Raw genomic sequence first — 16826 nt, 5'->3', positions numbered from 1 at the left:
TCGTAGGTTTTCAGGATGATTTGAAAGTTATCCAGGGAAGTTGGTGTGACAGGTGACTTAGGGACCCTACTCCTCTTCCATCTTGCCACTACCAAACATTTGAAGAAGAATTAACACCAATTCTACCCAATTTCTTCTGGAAACAGAAGATAGGTATACTTCCCAATTAATTTTATGAGGTTAGAGTTACCCTTATACCAAAATCAGACAGAAGGCAAGAGAAAAGAAAGAAAGAAAGAAAGAAAGAAAGAAAGAAAGAAAGAGAGAGAGAGAGAGAGAGAGAGAGAGAGAGAGAAAAGGATAAAAGGATAAGGAATAAGGGAAAGAAACTACAAATTAAAAATCCTTAAAATATTAGCAAAGGAAATCCAGCAATATATAATACACACCATGACCAAGTATAGTTTATTCTAGAAAGGCAAAACTAGTTCAGTATTCACAAACTGATCAATGTTAACTATACTGTTACCGTATTAATCAGGAATTCTACTTCTTCATAGATAACCAAAAGAAATGGAACACTTGCCCACACAAAAACATTTTATAGAAGCTTTATTCACAACACTCAAATAATAAAAACAACCCAAATGTCTATCACAGATTAATGGGTAAACAAAATGTGATATATCCATATGATAGTAGGATTCAACATCTATCCTGAATGAATTCAACAATGAAACGAACAGTGTACTTATACATGCTATGACATGGATGAACTTTGAAGAGTCAAAGTGAAAGTGAAAAGAAGTGTCAAGTGAAAGAAGCCGGTCACAAAAGAAAGAGCACACATTGCCTGATTCCATTTGTATATGAAATCTTCTTAATAGGCAAATCTATAGAAACAGATAGTAGATAAGTATTTGCCATTTGGGGAGGAGAGAAAGATCTAAGGAAAAGAAGGGGTGAAAATGCATATGGGCTTTCATTTTGGGTTAGTAAGAATGCTCCAAAATTGTGGTGATGGTCATCCAACTCATTGGATATAGCAAAAACCACTGAACTATACCTTTTAAATTGACATATTATATGATATGTTAATAATATATCAATAAAGCTAATAAAAACATCAATCTAATCTACCACATTAAGAGGCAAAGAAGAAAAATCATATGATCATACAAACTGATGCAGAAAAACACTTGACAAAACTCAGTACCCATTCATGATAAAAACTTAAAACTGGAATAGAGGAGAACTTCCTCACCTGGATAAAGCATATCTACCAAAACCAGTTAACAATATACTTAATGTTAAGAAACTTGAAGCTTTCCTCTATGATCAAGAATAAGGCAAGGATGTCTACTCTCATCAATCCTATTCAACATACTACTGGAAGTTCTAGCCAGTGCAATAGTGCAAGAAAAGGGGGAAAAGGCATATAGAACAGAAAGGAAGAAATAAAACTGTCCCAATTTGCAAATGGTATGATTTTCTACATAATAAAATCCCAAGTAACCTAAAAAAACAAAACAAAACAAAAACCCTCAAAGAACTGAGTTCATCGAAGTCACAGGATACAAGAGAACTATTTTAAAAATCTACATTTCCATATACTTTCAATGAACATGTTGACAATAAAATTAAAAATACAATACAATTCACAACTGATAAAAAATTAAATATTTAGGTGTACATCTAACAAGACAGATATTGACTGATATGCTGGAAACCATGAAAACACTGATGAAAGAAATCAAAGACCTAAATACATGGAAAGCTAAATCGTGTTGATGAATTGGAAGACTCGACATAGTAAAAATGTTAATTCTCCCCAAATTTATATACAGATTTAATGCAATTCCTATCAAATTCTAGGACAATATTTTATAAATATAAACAAGATTATTCTAAAATTTATATATAAAGGCAAATGATCTAGAATACCTAACACAATTTGGAAAAAAAATGGGAGGACCGATCTACCAAATTGCATGATTTATTTTACAGTAACCAATAGTGTGTAGAATGAGCAGACATATATACACACAGATTAACAGAACAGAGGATTCAGAAATAGACACATGCAAATATGCCCAGTGGATCTCGACAAAGGTGCAAAAGCAATTTGACATAAGAAAGACAACCTGTTCAACAAATGGTGCTTGAGCAATTAGATATCCATAGCCAAAAAAAAGAACCTTAATCTATGTCTCATAACTTACATAAAAGTTAAATCAAAATGGATCACAAACTTAAATGTAAAATGTGAAGCTATAAAAGTTTTAAAAATAAACACTGTGAAAATTCTTCAGGATCTAGGGCTAGGCAAAAAGTATTAAACTTGGCAACAGAAGCACAATCCATAAAGAAGAAAACAATTTTTAAACTGGACTTAATCAACGTTACAATTTTTTTGCTCTGTGAATAACTGTTAGGAGGATGAAAAGACAAGCCATGAATTCGGAGAAAATACTTGCCCATCACTATTCAGAAAAAGTAATATCCTGAGAACATAAAGAACTCTCAGTGGAGGGAAGATGGCAGCAGAATAGGGGGACCCTAAACTCAGTTAGATCCACAAATACAACTAATAACCATTAAATCATCCTAAATACCCCACAAATCAACCTGAAGACTGGCAGAACAAACTCCACAACTAAAGGTAGAAAAGAGGCCTCATCAAAGAAGGTAGGAAGTACAGAGATCTAGTCTGGGAGAGAAACGGATCACTGTTGCTGTGGTGGGGAGTCCACAGAGGGAAGACAAATCCCCAAAGCAACTGGCTTGGAAAGTGAGAGGAGCCAATCTACATGAGTTCTTGCAACTAGTGGGGCTTAAAGCCTGGATTTTTAAAGGTTAGCAGCACTGACTCACAGAGACTAAAGGACATTGGTTTGCTCTTAGAGAAAAGGCAGGGAAACAGCATGTGGACAGTGTGGAAACAGCAATCTGAAAGTGCCTGAGGCCCACAGAGGGGAGGTTATTTGCTCATCTCAGAGCATATATCTGAGAGTCAGCATTAGCAGAATCAGAATTCACCAATTCAATTTAAGGAATTGGGAGGCACCATTTGCCTCCCCCCCCCCCCCAGCATAAGCACAGGAGGAACCAGTACAGCACTAACACTTGCTACCTCACTTGCTTACATCAAGCCTTGCCCCCCAGGGAGGGGAGGAGTCACCCTTCCCAGTCATGCTTGCCTCAGTCCCAGTACAGCAGGCCCTTCTCCCAGAAGACCAAACAAAACCCCTGCTTACACCACACCTCCCAGCCCAGGAGTTTTGCAGGACCTTGGTTCTGGCAGCAGTGTCAACAGGTTTCAGTCCAAAAGTGGACTACAGGAGGGCACCTGGGTGGCTTAGTGGTTGAGTGTCTGCCTTTGGCTCAGGTCGTAATCCCAGGGTCCTGGGATCATGTCCTACAGCAAGCTCCCCGTGGGGAGTCTGCTTCTCCCTCTGCCTATGTCTCTGCCTCTTTCTGTGTGTTTCTCATGAATAAATATATAAAATCTTACCCCCAAAAAGTGGACTAGAGCATTCCTAGTTAAACCTCAGTACATTAAGGCCAGGAACCAAACACTGTACACAACAGGCAGAGAGCCTCTGCAGATCACTGGCCTAAAGCATAAAGAGACCAGGACACAATAGAAGAGAGCACACAGTACACACTGGAGACTCCCTGAAGCGACAGGCCCTAGACAACAAGGCACCACAGGACCTCTTCATAAAGCCACTACCCTCAGGAACAGGAGATAGAGCTGACTTTCCTAACATAGAAACAGGCACAGGGACAAACAAAATGAGAAGATAGAGGAATTTGAAAACATGCAAGAACAGGACAAGACCACAGCCAGAGATCTAAGCAAAACAGATATAAATAATACATCTGATAAAGAATTTAAGGTAATGATCAAAAAGATACTCATTGGATTTAAGAAAAGAGTGGAAGACATCCACAAAATCCTTAACATAGAGGTAAGAAATATTATAGCAGAAATGAACAGTTCAATAAATGAAATGAAGGACATGCCTGATGGAATGAGCTGCAGGCTGGAAGAGGCAGAAAAATCCATTAATTATGTAGAAGACAGAGTAATGGAAAGTAATCAAGCTGAACAGAAGAAAGATAAATGATGATAAACGTAGGGAACTCAGTGACCACATGAGATGTAATAACATTCACATTATAAGAGTCCCAGAAGAAGAGGAGAAAGAAAGAGGGCAGAAAATTTATTTAAAGAAATAATAGCTGAAAACTTCCCTAATCTACGGAAAGAAACAGATATCTAGATTCAGGAGGCACTGAGAACTCCCAACAAAATTTTTAAAAAGCAGATCCACACAAGACGTATTATAATTAGGACGGTAAAATGTGATAAGGAAAAAAATTTTAAAGCAGCAATACAAAAGAAGACAGTTACATACACAGAAAACCCTCCATATGGCAATAGGCAGATTTTTCATAAAAAACTTTGCAAGCCAGAAGAAAGTGGCAGGATATATTCAAAGTGCTGAATGGGGAATATATGCAGGCAATAGAAGGAAAGATAAAGAGTTTCCAAAACAAAAACTGAAGGAGTTCACAGCCACTAAGCTGGCTCTGCAAGAAATACTAAAGGGGACTCTTTGCAAAAAGGAAAAATCAGAAGTGACAGTATGAAAGTAGCAAACACAAAAGCAGTTTAAAAACTTTCTGCAGAAAATCAAAGAACTCACAAAATAAAAGGATGTAAAATATGACACCATACACCTTAAACATGGGAAAAAGTAAAGAACATGGATTCCAAATTAAGTGACCATCAACTTAATGTACACTGTTCTACGCAGAATATGTTATACACATACCTAATGGTAACCACAAATCAAAAACCACTGATATGAAAGAATTAAAGAGAAAGAAATTCAAATATATCATTAATGAAAACCAGCAAACTATAAAAATTAGAAAGGATCAGAGAAAAATTTCAGAAACAACCATAAAACAAGTAATAAAATGGCAATAAATACATATCCATGAATAATTACTTTGAATGTAAATGGTCCAAATGCTCCTATCAAAAAGACAGAATGGATAGAAAAAACAAGCCCTATCTCTACACTATCTACAAGAGACTCATTTTAGGCCTAAAGACACTTGCAGATTGAAAGTGAAGGGATGGAGATATGTTTATCATGCAAATGGTGTGAAAAGAAAGCCAGAGTAGCAATATTTATATTGGGCAAAATAGATTTAAAAGAAATACTTAACAACAGACAAAGAAGGACACTATGTAATTATAAATGGAATACTCCACCAAGAAGATCTAACAATTGTAAATACTTGGCATGACACTTTAGAGCACCCAAATACATAAAACAATTAATAATAAACATAAAGGAACTAATCAATAGTAATACAGTAATGGTAGAAGGCTTTTTTTTTTTAATCAATGGACAGATCATCTAAAGAGAAAACCAACAAGGAAACAATGGCCTTGAACGACACAGTGGAACAGATGGATCTAATATATATTAGATATATTAGATATATAGATATAGATTAGATATAATTATATATTAGATATATTCAGAACATTCCATCCTAAAAGAGAAGAACACAGATTCTTTTCAGGTGCACACAGAACATTCTCCAGAATATATCACATATTAAGCCACAAAACAGGCCTAAACGAACACAATAAGATTGAGGTCCATGCACCTTTTCTGATCACAATGCTATGAAACTAGAAGTCAACCACAAGAAAAAAATCTGGAAAGACCACAAATACATGGAGGTTAAATAACATAGGTTAACCAAGAAATCAAAGAAAAAAATCAAAAAGTACATAGAAACAAATGGAAAAAAAAAAACAAACCATGACAATCCAAAACCTTTAGAATGCAGCAAAACTTGTCCTAAGAGGCACATTCATAGCAATACAGGCCTACTTGAAGAAGCAAAAATAATCTCAAATAAACAACCTAATCTTACACCTAAAGGAGCTAGAGGAAGAACAAACAAAACCCCAAACCAGCAGAAAGAAGAAGATAATAAGGATTAGAGCAGAAAGAAATGATATAGAAACTAAAAAAAAAAAAAAAAAATAGAACAGATAAATGAAACCAGCAGCTGGTTCTTCAAAAAGATAAGCAGAATTCATAAAAATTTAGCCAGACTCAACAACAACAAAAAAAATAATAAAAGGACAGAAATAAATAAAATAACAAATGAAGAAAAAGAAATAAAAACCAACACCACAGATATACAAGCAATTCTAAGAGTGTATTATGAAAAACTATATGCCAATAGACTGGAGAACCTAGAAGAAAGTGGATAAATTCCTACAAACATATAACCTACCAATACTGAAGCAGGAAGAACTAGAAAATTTCAACAGACCAGTTCCAGCAAGAGATTGAATCCGTAATTTCAAAACTCTCAATAAATAAAAGTCTAGGGTATCCCTGGGTGGCTCAGTGGTTTAGTGTCTGCCTTCAGCCCAGGGCGTGATCCTGGAGTCCCAGGATCGAGTCCCACATAGGGTTCCCCACATGGAGCCTGCTTCTCCCTCTGCCTGTGTCTCTGTCTCTCTCTGTGTGTCTCTCATGAATAAATAAATAAAATCTTTAAAAAATAAAAATAAATAAGCAGGGACACCTGGGTGACTCAGTGGTTGAGCACCTGCCCCTGGCTCAGGGCATGATCCGCAGTCTGAGGATCGAGTCCCACATCAGGCTCCCTGCCTGGAGCCTGCTTCTCCCTCTGCCTATGTCTCTGCCTTTCTCTCTGTGTCTTTCATGAATAAATAAAATCCCTAAAAAAAATAATAAGCAAAAGTCTAGGACCACATGGCTTCATAGACAAATTCTACCAAACATTTAAAGAAGAATACCTATTCTTCTCAAACTATTCCAAAAAACAGAAGAGGAAGGAAAGCTTTCAAACTCATCCTATGAGACCAGTATCATCCTGACACCAAAACCAGATAAAGACCCCACAAAAAAAAGACAACTACAGGCCAATATCTCTGATGAACATAGATGCAAAAATCCTCAAAAAAATACTAACAAACAGAATCCAACAATACATTTTTAAAAAATCATTCACCATGATCAAGTAGGATTTATTCCCAGGATGTAAGGGTGGTTGAATATTTGCAAATCAATCAAAGTGATACATCACATCAATAAGAGAAAAGAGAAAAACCATATGATTATTTCAATAGACTCAGAAAAAACATTTGACAAAGTACAACCTCTATTCATGATAAAAACCCTCAACAACGTAGTTTTAGAGGAAATATACCTCAATATATTAAGGTCATATAAGAAAAACTCACGGCAAACATTATACTCGATGGGGGAAAACTGAGAGCTTTCTCCCTAAGGTCAGTAATAAGTATCACCACTTGTATTCAACATAGTACTGGAAGTCTTAGCCTCAGCAATCAGACAACAAAAGAAATAAGAGGCATTCAGATCAGTAAGGAAGAAGTAAAACTTTCACTATTTGCAGATGACATAGTATTCCTTATAGATAAGCCTAAAGACTTCACCAAAAAGACTAGTAGAACTGAAAAATGAATTCAGTGAAGTCATGATACAAAATCAATGTGCAGAAATCTATAGCCTTTCTATACACCAATAATGAAGCAGAAGAAAGAGAAATCAAAGAATCACTCCCATTAACAATTGTACCAAAAATAGTAAGATACCTAGGAATAAATTTAACCAGAGGTGAAAGACCTATTCTCTGAAAACTATAAAATACTGATAAAAGAAATGAAAATGACAGAAAGAAATGGAAAGACATTCCATGCTAATGGATTAGAAGAATAAACATTGTTGCAATGTCTATACAACTCAAAGCAATCTACAGATTTAATGCAATCCTTATCCAAATACCAATAGCACTTTTCACAGAGCTAGAACAAATAATCCTAAAATTTATACACAACCATAAAAGAGGGCACCTGAGTGGCTCAATGGTTGAGCGTCTGCCTTTGGCTCAGGTTGTGAGTCACGCATCAGGCTCCCCACACGGAAGCCTGCTTCTCCCTCTGCCTGTGTCTCTGCCTCTCTCTGTGTCTCTCATGAATAAATAAATGAATAAAATCTAAAAAAAAAAAAAAAGAGACCCAAAATAGCAATTTTGAAAGAGAAAAGCAAAGCTGGAGGCCTCACAATTCCAGAATTCAAGGTATTTTACAAAGCTATAGTAATCAAAACACTATGGTACTGGCACAAAACAGATACATATACAAATGGAACAGAATAGAAAACCTAGAAGTAAGCCCACAATTATATGGTCAATTAATCTTTGACAAACCAGGAAAGAATATGCAATGGGAAAAAGTCTATTCAACAAATGGTGTTGGGAAAACTGGTCAGCTACATGCAAAAAAATGAAACTAAACCACTTTCTTATACCATACACAAAAACAAATTCAAAATGGACTAAAGATTTAAATTTGAGACCTAAACCACAAAAACCCTAGAAGACAACATAGTTATGTCCCTGACATAGGCTATAGCAACATTTTTCTAGATATGTCTCTTGAGACAAGGAAAATGAAAGCAAAAATAAACTATTGGGACTACATCAAAATAAAAAGCTTCTGCACAGCAAAGGAAATAATCAACAAAACTAAAAGGCAACCTATGGAATGGGAGGAGATATTTGTAAATGACATATTTGATAAAGGGTTAGTATCCAAAATCTATAAAACACTTAACAAACTCAATACTAAAAAAATTAATAATCCAGTTAAGGAATGGTCATTTTTCCAAAGAAGACATCCAGACAGCCAACAGACATATGAAAAGACACTCAACATTATTCATCATCAGGAAAGTAAAAGTCAAAATTAATATAAAATATCACCTCACAGATCCCGGGGTGGCTAAGCAGTTTGGTGCCTGCCTTTAGCCCAAGGCTTGATCCTGGAGTCCCAGGATTGATTCCCACGTCAGGCTTCCTGCATGGAACCTGCTTCTCCTCTGTCTGTGTCTCTGCCTCTCTCTCTCTCTCTCTCTCTTTCTCCATCTCTAATGAATAAATAAAATCTTTAAAAAAAAGAATTCTTCCCCCCCCCAAAAAAGATATCACCTCACACCTGTCAGAATGACTAAAATCAACAACACAAGAAACCATAAGTATTGGTGAGGCTGTGGACAGAGGGGAGCCCTCCTGTGCTGTTCGTGGGAATGCAAACTGGTGCAACAACTCTGGAAAACAGTATGGAGTTTCCTTAAAAAGTTAAAAATAGAACTACCCTAAGATCCAGTGATCACATTAACTACAAAAACACTAATTCAAAGGGATACATGCACCCCACTGCTTATAGCAACAGTATTTATAATAGACAAATTATGAAAGCAGCCAAAGTGTCCATCTATAGATGAATGGATAAAGAAGTAGTATATATGCAATGATTATCCAGTCATAAAAAAAAAAGAATGAAATCTTGCCATTTGGAACATGAATGCAGCTAGAGAGTATATGCTAAGTCAAAAAAGTCAGTCTAAGAAAGACACATACTATATAATTTCACTCATACGTGGAATTTAAGAAACAAAAAAAAATTAGCGAAAGTGAAAGAGAGAGAAAGAGAGAACAAGAAAAAGACTCAACTATTGAAAACAAGCTGATGGTTACCAGAGATGGGAGAAATAAGTGATGAAGATTAAGGAGTGTACCCGTCATGATGAGCACAGGATGATGTATGGAATTGTTAAATCACTATGTTGTACACAGAAAACTAATACAGCACTGTATGTTAACTACATTGAAATGTTTAAAAATGACTTCTAAATAGTAATAAAGAATTCTCAAAACTTAACAGTAAGAAAAGTTGAAAAAAATTGTTTAAAGATTTTATTTTTTATTCATAGAGATGCAGAGAGAGAGAGAGAGAGAGGCAGAGACACAGGCAGAGGGAGAAGCAGGCTCCATGCAGAGAGCCTGACATGGAACTCGATCCCAGGTCTCCAGGATCAGGCCCTGGGCTGCAGGTGGCGCTAAACTGCTGCGCCACTGGGGCTGCCAGAAAAAATGAAAAATTAAACAAATATCAAATAAGAAAACGTGCAAAGACAAGAAGAATCACTTAGGAGGATATACAGATAGTAAATGAACACATGAGAAAATGTTCGACATCATTAGCCATTAGGGAAATGCAAATTACAACTATAATTATGACATGTCACTACACACCTATGAGAATAGATAAAAGTAAGAAAATAGAGACAACAGCAAATGCTGGCAGAGGATACAGATACTGGACCCCTCACACAGTGCTAGTGGGAATAAAATATAGTATAAACCCTCTAGAAAGCACTTTGACAGGTTCTTTAAAAACTACCATACAACTAGCAATATAACCTAGCAATTGCCCTCCTGGACATTCATGCCAGGAGATAAATGAAACATTCACACAAAAACCTATACATGAATGTTCACAGAAGCTCTATCCATAGTAGTCCAAAACTGGAAGCAAACCTAATGTCACTGGATGAGTGGTTAAACAAACTAGAGTACATCTATATACCACGGAATCCTACTCATCCTTGGGAAGGCATAATTAGTGAAACATGCAGAAATTTGGATGGCTCTACAGAGTGAAAGCACTGGGTGGAGAAAAAGAAAAGCAAATCCCAAAAGGTTATACACTGTATGATAGCATTCTTGAAATAACAAAGTTACAGAGATGGAAAGCATATTAATTAGCAGTTGCTGTGGGTGAGGCAGGGGGTGCAGGCAGAAAAGATGTGGGTGTGGCTGTAAAAGGGCTACATGAGGGGTCCATGCAGTGATGGAAATTCTTTATCTTGACTGTGTCAATGTGTATATCCTTGTTGCGATACCGTATCATAATTTTGCAAGATGTTACCATTGGAGGAAACTGGAACAAGCAAATCTACAATTACCTCAAAATAAAAAATTTAACCTCTCTGTCTTCAGTTTTCCAGCCACTATGCAATTTTTCTCTTGTCCTTTATAGCAAAACTTCTTAAAAATCACTGTATTCATGTCTCCTTTCTTGAATTCACTTCAACCAACCTTGTGCTCTTCTCCCCTGACTCCCGCATTATTGCCAGCGCTTCCTTCGACAAATCCATCAAACTGTGGGACGGCAGGACGGGCAAGTACCTGGCTTCCCTACGTGGCCACGTGGCTGCTGTGTATCAGATCGCCTGGTCAGCCGATAGCCGGCTCCTGGTCAGTGGCAGCAGCGACAGCACGCTGAAGGTGTGGGATGTGAAGGCCCAGAAGCTGGCAGCAGATCTGCCAGGCCACGCAGATGAGGTATATGCTGTTGACTGGAGTCCAGATGGCCAGAGAGTGGCAAGTGGCAGGAAGGACAAATGCCTCCGGATATGGAGGAGATGAGAAATCCTATGTTCTGCGTGACCCCTGCCTGCACTTGCCGCTGCCAGCTGCCTGCCCTGACACAGACGAAAGGCCAGGGTGGTAACCCTGCAGACCAGCATGGTTTGCTGTCCTTGGACAGATCCCAGTGGGGTCCCTCCCCAGAGCAGGAGAGTGGAGCTTACGGGACAATATAACTGAGCTCAGCCTTCGGCCATCACTCTGTACCTGGCGGGGGCGGGGATGGGCTGCGGATGGTGGCAGGCAATGACTGGACCCCTGCTGCCGGCCCATCGCCTTTCCTAAATGTTCTTTCTATTCAGTGTCTGGCCCTAGATTCTGTGACCAAACAAATAATTTATATTTTGAAAAAAAAAAAAAACTGATAGGAAACAATCTAGTCAGGGTGATCTCTAATAACATCCACGCTCTGGCCCTTTCTCAGGTTCTCAGTGGCCTTCCCTGCACTGCCGTCTCTTTTAGTCTCAGGGCTCACTGAGGCTCTAGCTCTTCCTCATTCTCCTTTGGTGGCTCCTTCCACTCTTCCCAGCCTTCACCTTAGGCCCACCCTCCCTAGAAGAGCTCAATCTTGAATTTAGACATTGGCCACTCTCTGGAGAGGTCTATCATTTGATCCAACTAGCTCTGAGCTGAGTCTCCTGCCCACCGCCTCCTCCTGCCCCCTGGCTCAGCAGTGCCTGATGCTTCTGCTCTTGCTCAGCTCACCTCCTGGCCACCTTTTCAGGCTCACAAGGGCTATGCTCACCCCGAGGTCTCTCTCCCTTACCTTTCTTAATCATTTCTTCTCAACACATCCCAAATCCTCCTGCTTGCACTTGTTCATGAATTTTCACCAGGTGGCTGGAACACTCCAGTCTCACGGTCTATCCTCTGGGGACCCCAACTCCTCACACCACTACTCATCCTCTAGGAATGCCCCCCAGTATCCCAGGCCACAGTCCATCCTCTGGGGGGGACTCGCCCAACATCCTAGGCCATGGACCAACCTCTGGGAATGCCCCCAGCACTCTAACCTGAGGCTGCACTTCCCTTGGATCCACAGTTTCATCCTGGTCTCTTCCCACTGAGTCCCGTATGTCTGACCTGCAGACAGAAAACCTGCAGACAGAAACCTAGGGCTCACCCCTAAGACTCCACAAAGAAGAGGCAGTGCCCCTCTGCCAGCCAGGCCTACACTATCACTGAGCCATGGCTTTCATTCTGAGCAAGATTCATACCGAAATGATCAAATTCTCACAGATTTTTAGAAAAGAAAAAAAAAAAAACATATTATGGCTGACACATAAAACCCCACGGAATGCTCCTGTCTTTCTACCTGGTCCTGAGTATGTTCTCTGGCTCTGTTTCCTTCCCCAGAAGTCTTGTAGCAGCACTTCCCCATCCTTCCAGGTCCTCCAAGGGCCCTCCCATATAGACCCATCCTGCAAAGGGAGGACAGGCTCTTGACACCCTGCCCATATCATGCCTGAAGGCATAGTTGAAGCTCACCAACCCTGCTTTGGGTTGTGTGTTTGGCCTTGCTGCTTCCCCTGCAGATGTGCCCCCAGCACAGATGTGGGCTCAATGGAAGGATGGTTCTTGGTACAAGAGTGGCCAAAGGTCAGGGCTCAGTGCACAGAGGCAGGAGACCTGCCCCTGCTGAGACAGAATGGAATTCTGGGCCCTTCTCAACGTGGTCCAGCAGCTGTTGTTAGGTGCTCTGACCTGAGGGGATGACTGGGACAATTGAGATATTACAAAGGGGATCCATAAAGTGTGTTCCCAGATGCTAAAGCCAGGCCTGGGCACCCCCACCCCTCCTGATGGCTCCTGACAGCAGAACTTGGCTGGGGTTTTGTGGGCATAACAGAGTTTGCTGGCATTTATGGAGCAGAGCTAAGGTTTGGTGCAAATGGGCTGGCGGAGGCTTGAGGGACAGGAAGCATGAGTACCACTGGGGTCCCAGGAACCTGTTCTCGGTCCCCCTCAGCCCAGCAAGCTGTACTTAAATACCTATCTTTTAGATCTACCCCATTGTCTCCTGTCCTGAGGATTTGGTGCCTTCCTCTGCACTGACATGCCAATTAGACAAATGGAATTACTGAATGAAGACCAACATGTTGGTTTTGCAGTAGTGCATAAATCAGCAGCAGCAATATACATCTTTTGGAATATAGTACTTTCATAAATTTTAAGAACATTTTTCTTCAAGTTCTTTAATCACTCGACATCAATAATGAAAAGAGAAAAAGAAAGATGTATATTGGCTGCTGTGAAAATCTTATTATTAAACAGAAATTGCTCCAAGTTAATCCTTTCCTCTTGTGGACAGTCTAAGGTCCTAAAAAAACACTCCAGTCATTGAATATTCTTTTCCACGTGAAGCCCTGCTCAGGCCCAAAGCCTCACAGTCAGATCGGAGCTGTCCAGGGGGCTGTCTCCGCAGGGAGCAGCTGTGTCTGCAGGGGTGTGGCTCTGTCAGTGGTGTCTGAGTCCATTGCACTTTTTCTAGTTGATGAAGCCTGGGAAGGGATAGGCACAGGCCCTGGGCGAGGAGGCCAGCACAGGCCAGCCCCAGGAGTCACTGCCCTCTCAGCTACCCAGTGAAAAGACAGATGTGTCTCTGCTGTGAGTAGCAGAGTGGGTTGTGCCTCCACCCCACACCAGGACAGCACAGTCTGACCCAATATCCTTTCAGATAGGATTTGCAACACATGAATTTGAGTAGAATATTCTAGAATTTTCAACCCAACAGCATTGTTTGTAATCCCTTTTATGCTCTCGTGTTAAACAGTCTCTGACTGAGCCTGTGAGGAGAGGTGCCCTTCTTGTGCTGTGCCCAAGGAAGGTGACGAGTGGGCTATACTCAGGAGCATGCCCAAGGGGCCTCCAGGGGCGATGCTGTCCCTGCTGCAGGCGGGAACTGGGCCGCCCTGGGCCACATCCTGCCCTTGGCAGGACCCCCGCTCTCACAGCAGGCCCAGCTACCAGCCTACACTCCGGGGAGAGGCCATCTCTTCTACCTGCATCTCAGGCTGTTCCCCTTATTCCTGTATTGCTGTGCTGTTGACTTTCATCCTCCATGCAAACCAATTTGAAACTATCCTTTGCCCCTCAGAAAACAGACCTGTGCTGGGGCTAGTCCTCACTGTCGTCTCTGTGCAGCGTGACTCCTGCTTCGCAGGGCACAGCAGTCTGGGGCACTCAACCCACAGCGGTGCGGCCAGAGCAGTGACCTCACCACTGAGTGGCCAGAGAGGCCACCACGTTGGGCCCCACTTCACGCGGGCCTGGGCCACTCCGGTAGCATGGGCGACTGGATGAAAGTAGCCTACTCTCCAAGGGTGCGGGGCAGGAGTGGGGGCAGGAGGCATGGGAAAGCTGCCCACAGGAGCTAACCAGAGAGACCTGGTTTTGGGGGTCTCTTCTTCTATATACATAGGAAAGATGCTGCACAGTGGCTAGTCCCTCCTCTGCTGGTCATCTCCCCTGAGCCTTCAAGCCTCTACGTAATCCTTACCCTTTTCTGGCCTTTTGTGTCTCCACTGCACGCCTAACTCCTCCCCACCACAACCCACAGCCCCCCATACCCCAAAGTTAAAAGGCCCTACTCCTCTCCCCTTTCCCAAGAGGCTTAGATCTCTCTGGTGGGCAGGCGATGCCCCCAGCTCCCCTCTGCAGCCCAGATCACTATGTGCAGCTTCCTCCTTGTCTCCCCTGATGTCTCAGAGGTGCTCGACTACCTCTGTGGAGGTCTCAGGCTACTTCTGGCCCTTTCTCAGGGCCTGTGACTAGTCCTACCATCCTTCTAGATGCACCCATCACAAACCCAGAGCCTGAGGGCTGTTCTCACCCTACAGACCCTTTACCATGAAGTGCCCCCTGACCCTGGTTCTGCAGCCACCTCTCAGGGGGCCAGACTCCGCTAGCTACCACCCAACCACAGTGATCTTTCCAAAATACACATGGCACCATGTTTTCCTCTAGCTTAAAACCTTTCCCAGGAGTCCCAGGTGTGGGCACTGCTGAACCTCCAGCCAGATCTTTCCTTACCTCCACCATTCCTCAGACCTCAGCTAACTTCAAAGGCGTCCTGACCTTCTCAAAGGTCAGTACAGTATCAGTATTTGCTTTTCATCAGTATAGTAAAACTTATGGCCCTAAATGGTCAGTTTCACTTTACATCTGATATGAACAACTGCACTCAAGTGTTTGTAAACTAAATTGCCATAACAAGCATTTTCTGTGCAGTCCTTTACAGTTCATCTAAAACTTTCACCTCTCTTGTTTTTAATGAGATATAATCCTCATTAGCAATTATGAGAGCTGGTACCACCAGAAGCATTCGGATTCGCAGCCCCCACAGGTCCTGCCCCAGCGGACTTGGAGTCTGGGAAGCAAACTGTGTGCCACCCCTATATGCCAACCTCAGGGATGGCATGCCCTAGGCTGCCCACAACTGAGAACAGCCTCCTGTTTGCTCTTCCTCGGAGTCACTGCATTTTGTGGCCTTGTCGCATCCTGAGGTCGGTGCTCGGAGGGTCACCCGGGGGCTTCTCGCGCAGCCAGGCGTCTGTGGTGCGATGCCGGGCCCCTGCCGCGCCCCTGGTCCAGGCCTGGTCTGCAGGCACGGAAACGACCACCCTCAGCGAAGCTTGTGCTCAATGTCCACGTCCGTGGAAGGAGCTCGGACATTAAGTCCACCCTTCCAGTGTGTGCGGCCTGCGCGGAATGGGCCCTGCGGGTTGTGGTGTAACATGCACCCCCCACCCCCACCCCCACCCCCACCCCCCACCCCGGCGCATTCCACCGCGGGGACGCCTGACTCGCGCTCACGTGTGAGCCCAGCGCTGGGGCTCAGGCCGCTCGGGCAGCCGTCCACGCTGCGCTCAGGGCGGCGCGGCCCGTCGGGGTGAGGCCGGGGGTCGGGAGCCTGCCTGTCGGGAGCCACGCCGTCGGACCCGGAGGAGCTCACACTGCGGCCGCCCACCTTCCCACCGACGCGCTCGCCTCCCGTCAAGGCACACCGCACACCAGCTGCTCCCCGGAGCACACGGCTCGGCGCCTCACCTCTCCCCACCGGCCTGCACCCTCGATCCTCCTCCAGAACCGCAGCCGCGCGGTCCACACGGACCGCTCCGCAACGCGACCGCTGAGCAGAAAGCGGGGTTGCGAGAAGCTCCGCGCGCGGGCAGCGGGCGGGGCGGCCTGGAGCGCGGCGGGCCCGCTAGGCCACGCCCCCGACCGGCCACGCCCCCGACCGGCCACGCCCCCGCCCGGCCACGCCCCCTGACGGCACCTCGGGCCACGCCCCCGGCCCGGGGCCACCCGCGGGGTCGACAAGGGGCCTGCGGAGGGAGGGGGCTCCCTCCCTGGGAGCTGCTGCCAGAGCAAGGGCCTCACGGAAAGGCCAGACGCTGTGCCCATTGCCCGGCCTGGTAACAGGTGGTTCCCTGGGAGCAGGAATTGGGAAAACGTAAACTGACTGAATATTTTCTTTTTTTTTAATTTTATATATTCATGACACAGAGACACCC

The 16826-nt window shown here is 43.0% G+C and overlaps 1 protein-coding gene across 3 annotated transcripts in view; it reads right to left on the bottom strand.

Annotated features, from left to right (window-relative positions):
* Nucleotides 1-16539, bottom strand: part of OCA2 (OCA2 melanosomal transmembrane protein) — a 391444-nt gene extending 374905 nt beyond the window's left edge. For 2 of the 3 annotated variants that reach the window (XM_072737021.1, XM_072737020.1), the window contains exon 1: nt 16360-16535. The gene's annotated coding sequence lies outside the window, so the exon portion shown is untranslated. Of the gene's footprint in view, nt 1-16359 lie in introns of all 3 variants that reach the window. The other variant, XM_025982265.2, reaches the window with a different exon arrangement.
* Between the last annotated feature and the right edge of the window lie 287 nt (nt 16540-16826).

This window comes from Vulpes vulpes, chromosome 14 (genome assembly GCF_048418805.1).
Source record: "Vulpes vulpes isolate BD-2025 chromosome 14, VulVul3, whole genome shotgun sequence".
In the NCBI taxonomy this organism is placed as follows: domain Eukaryota; kingdom Metazoa; phylum Chordata; class Mammalia; order Carnivora; family Canidae; genus Vulpes; species Vulpes vulpes.
Note: the sequence above shows the minus strand (reverse complement) of the source record. Positions and strands in the feature narration are given on the sequence as shown.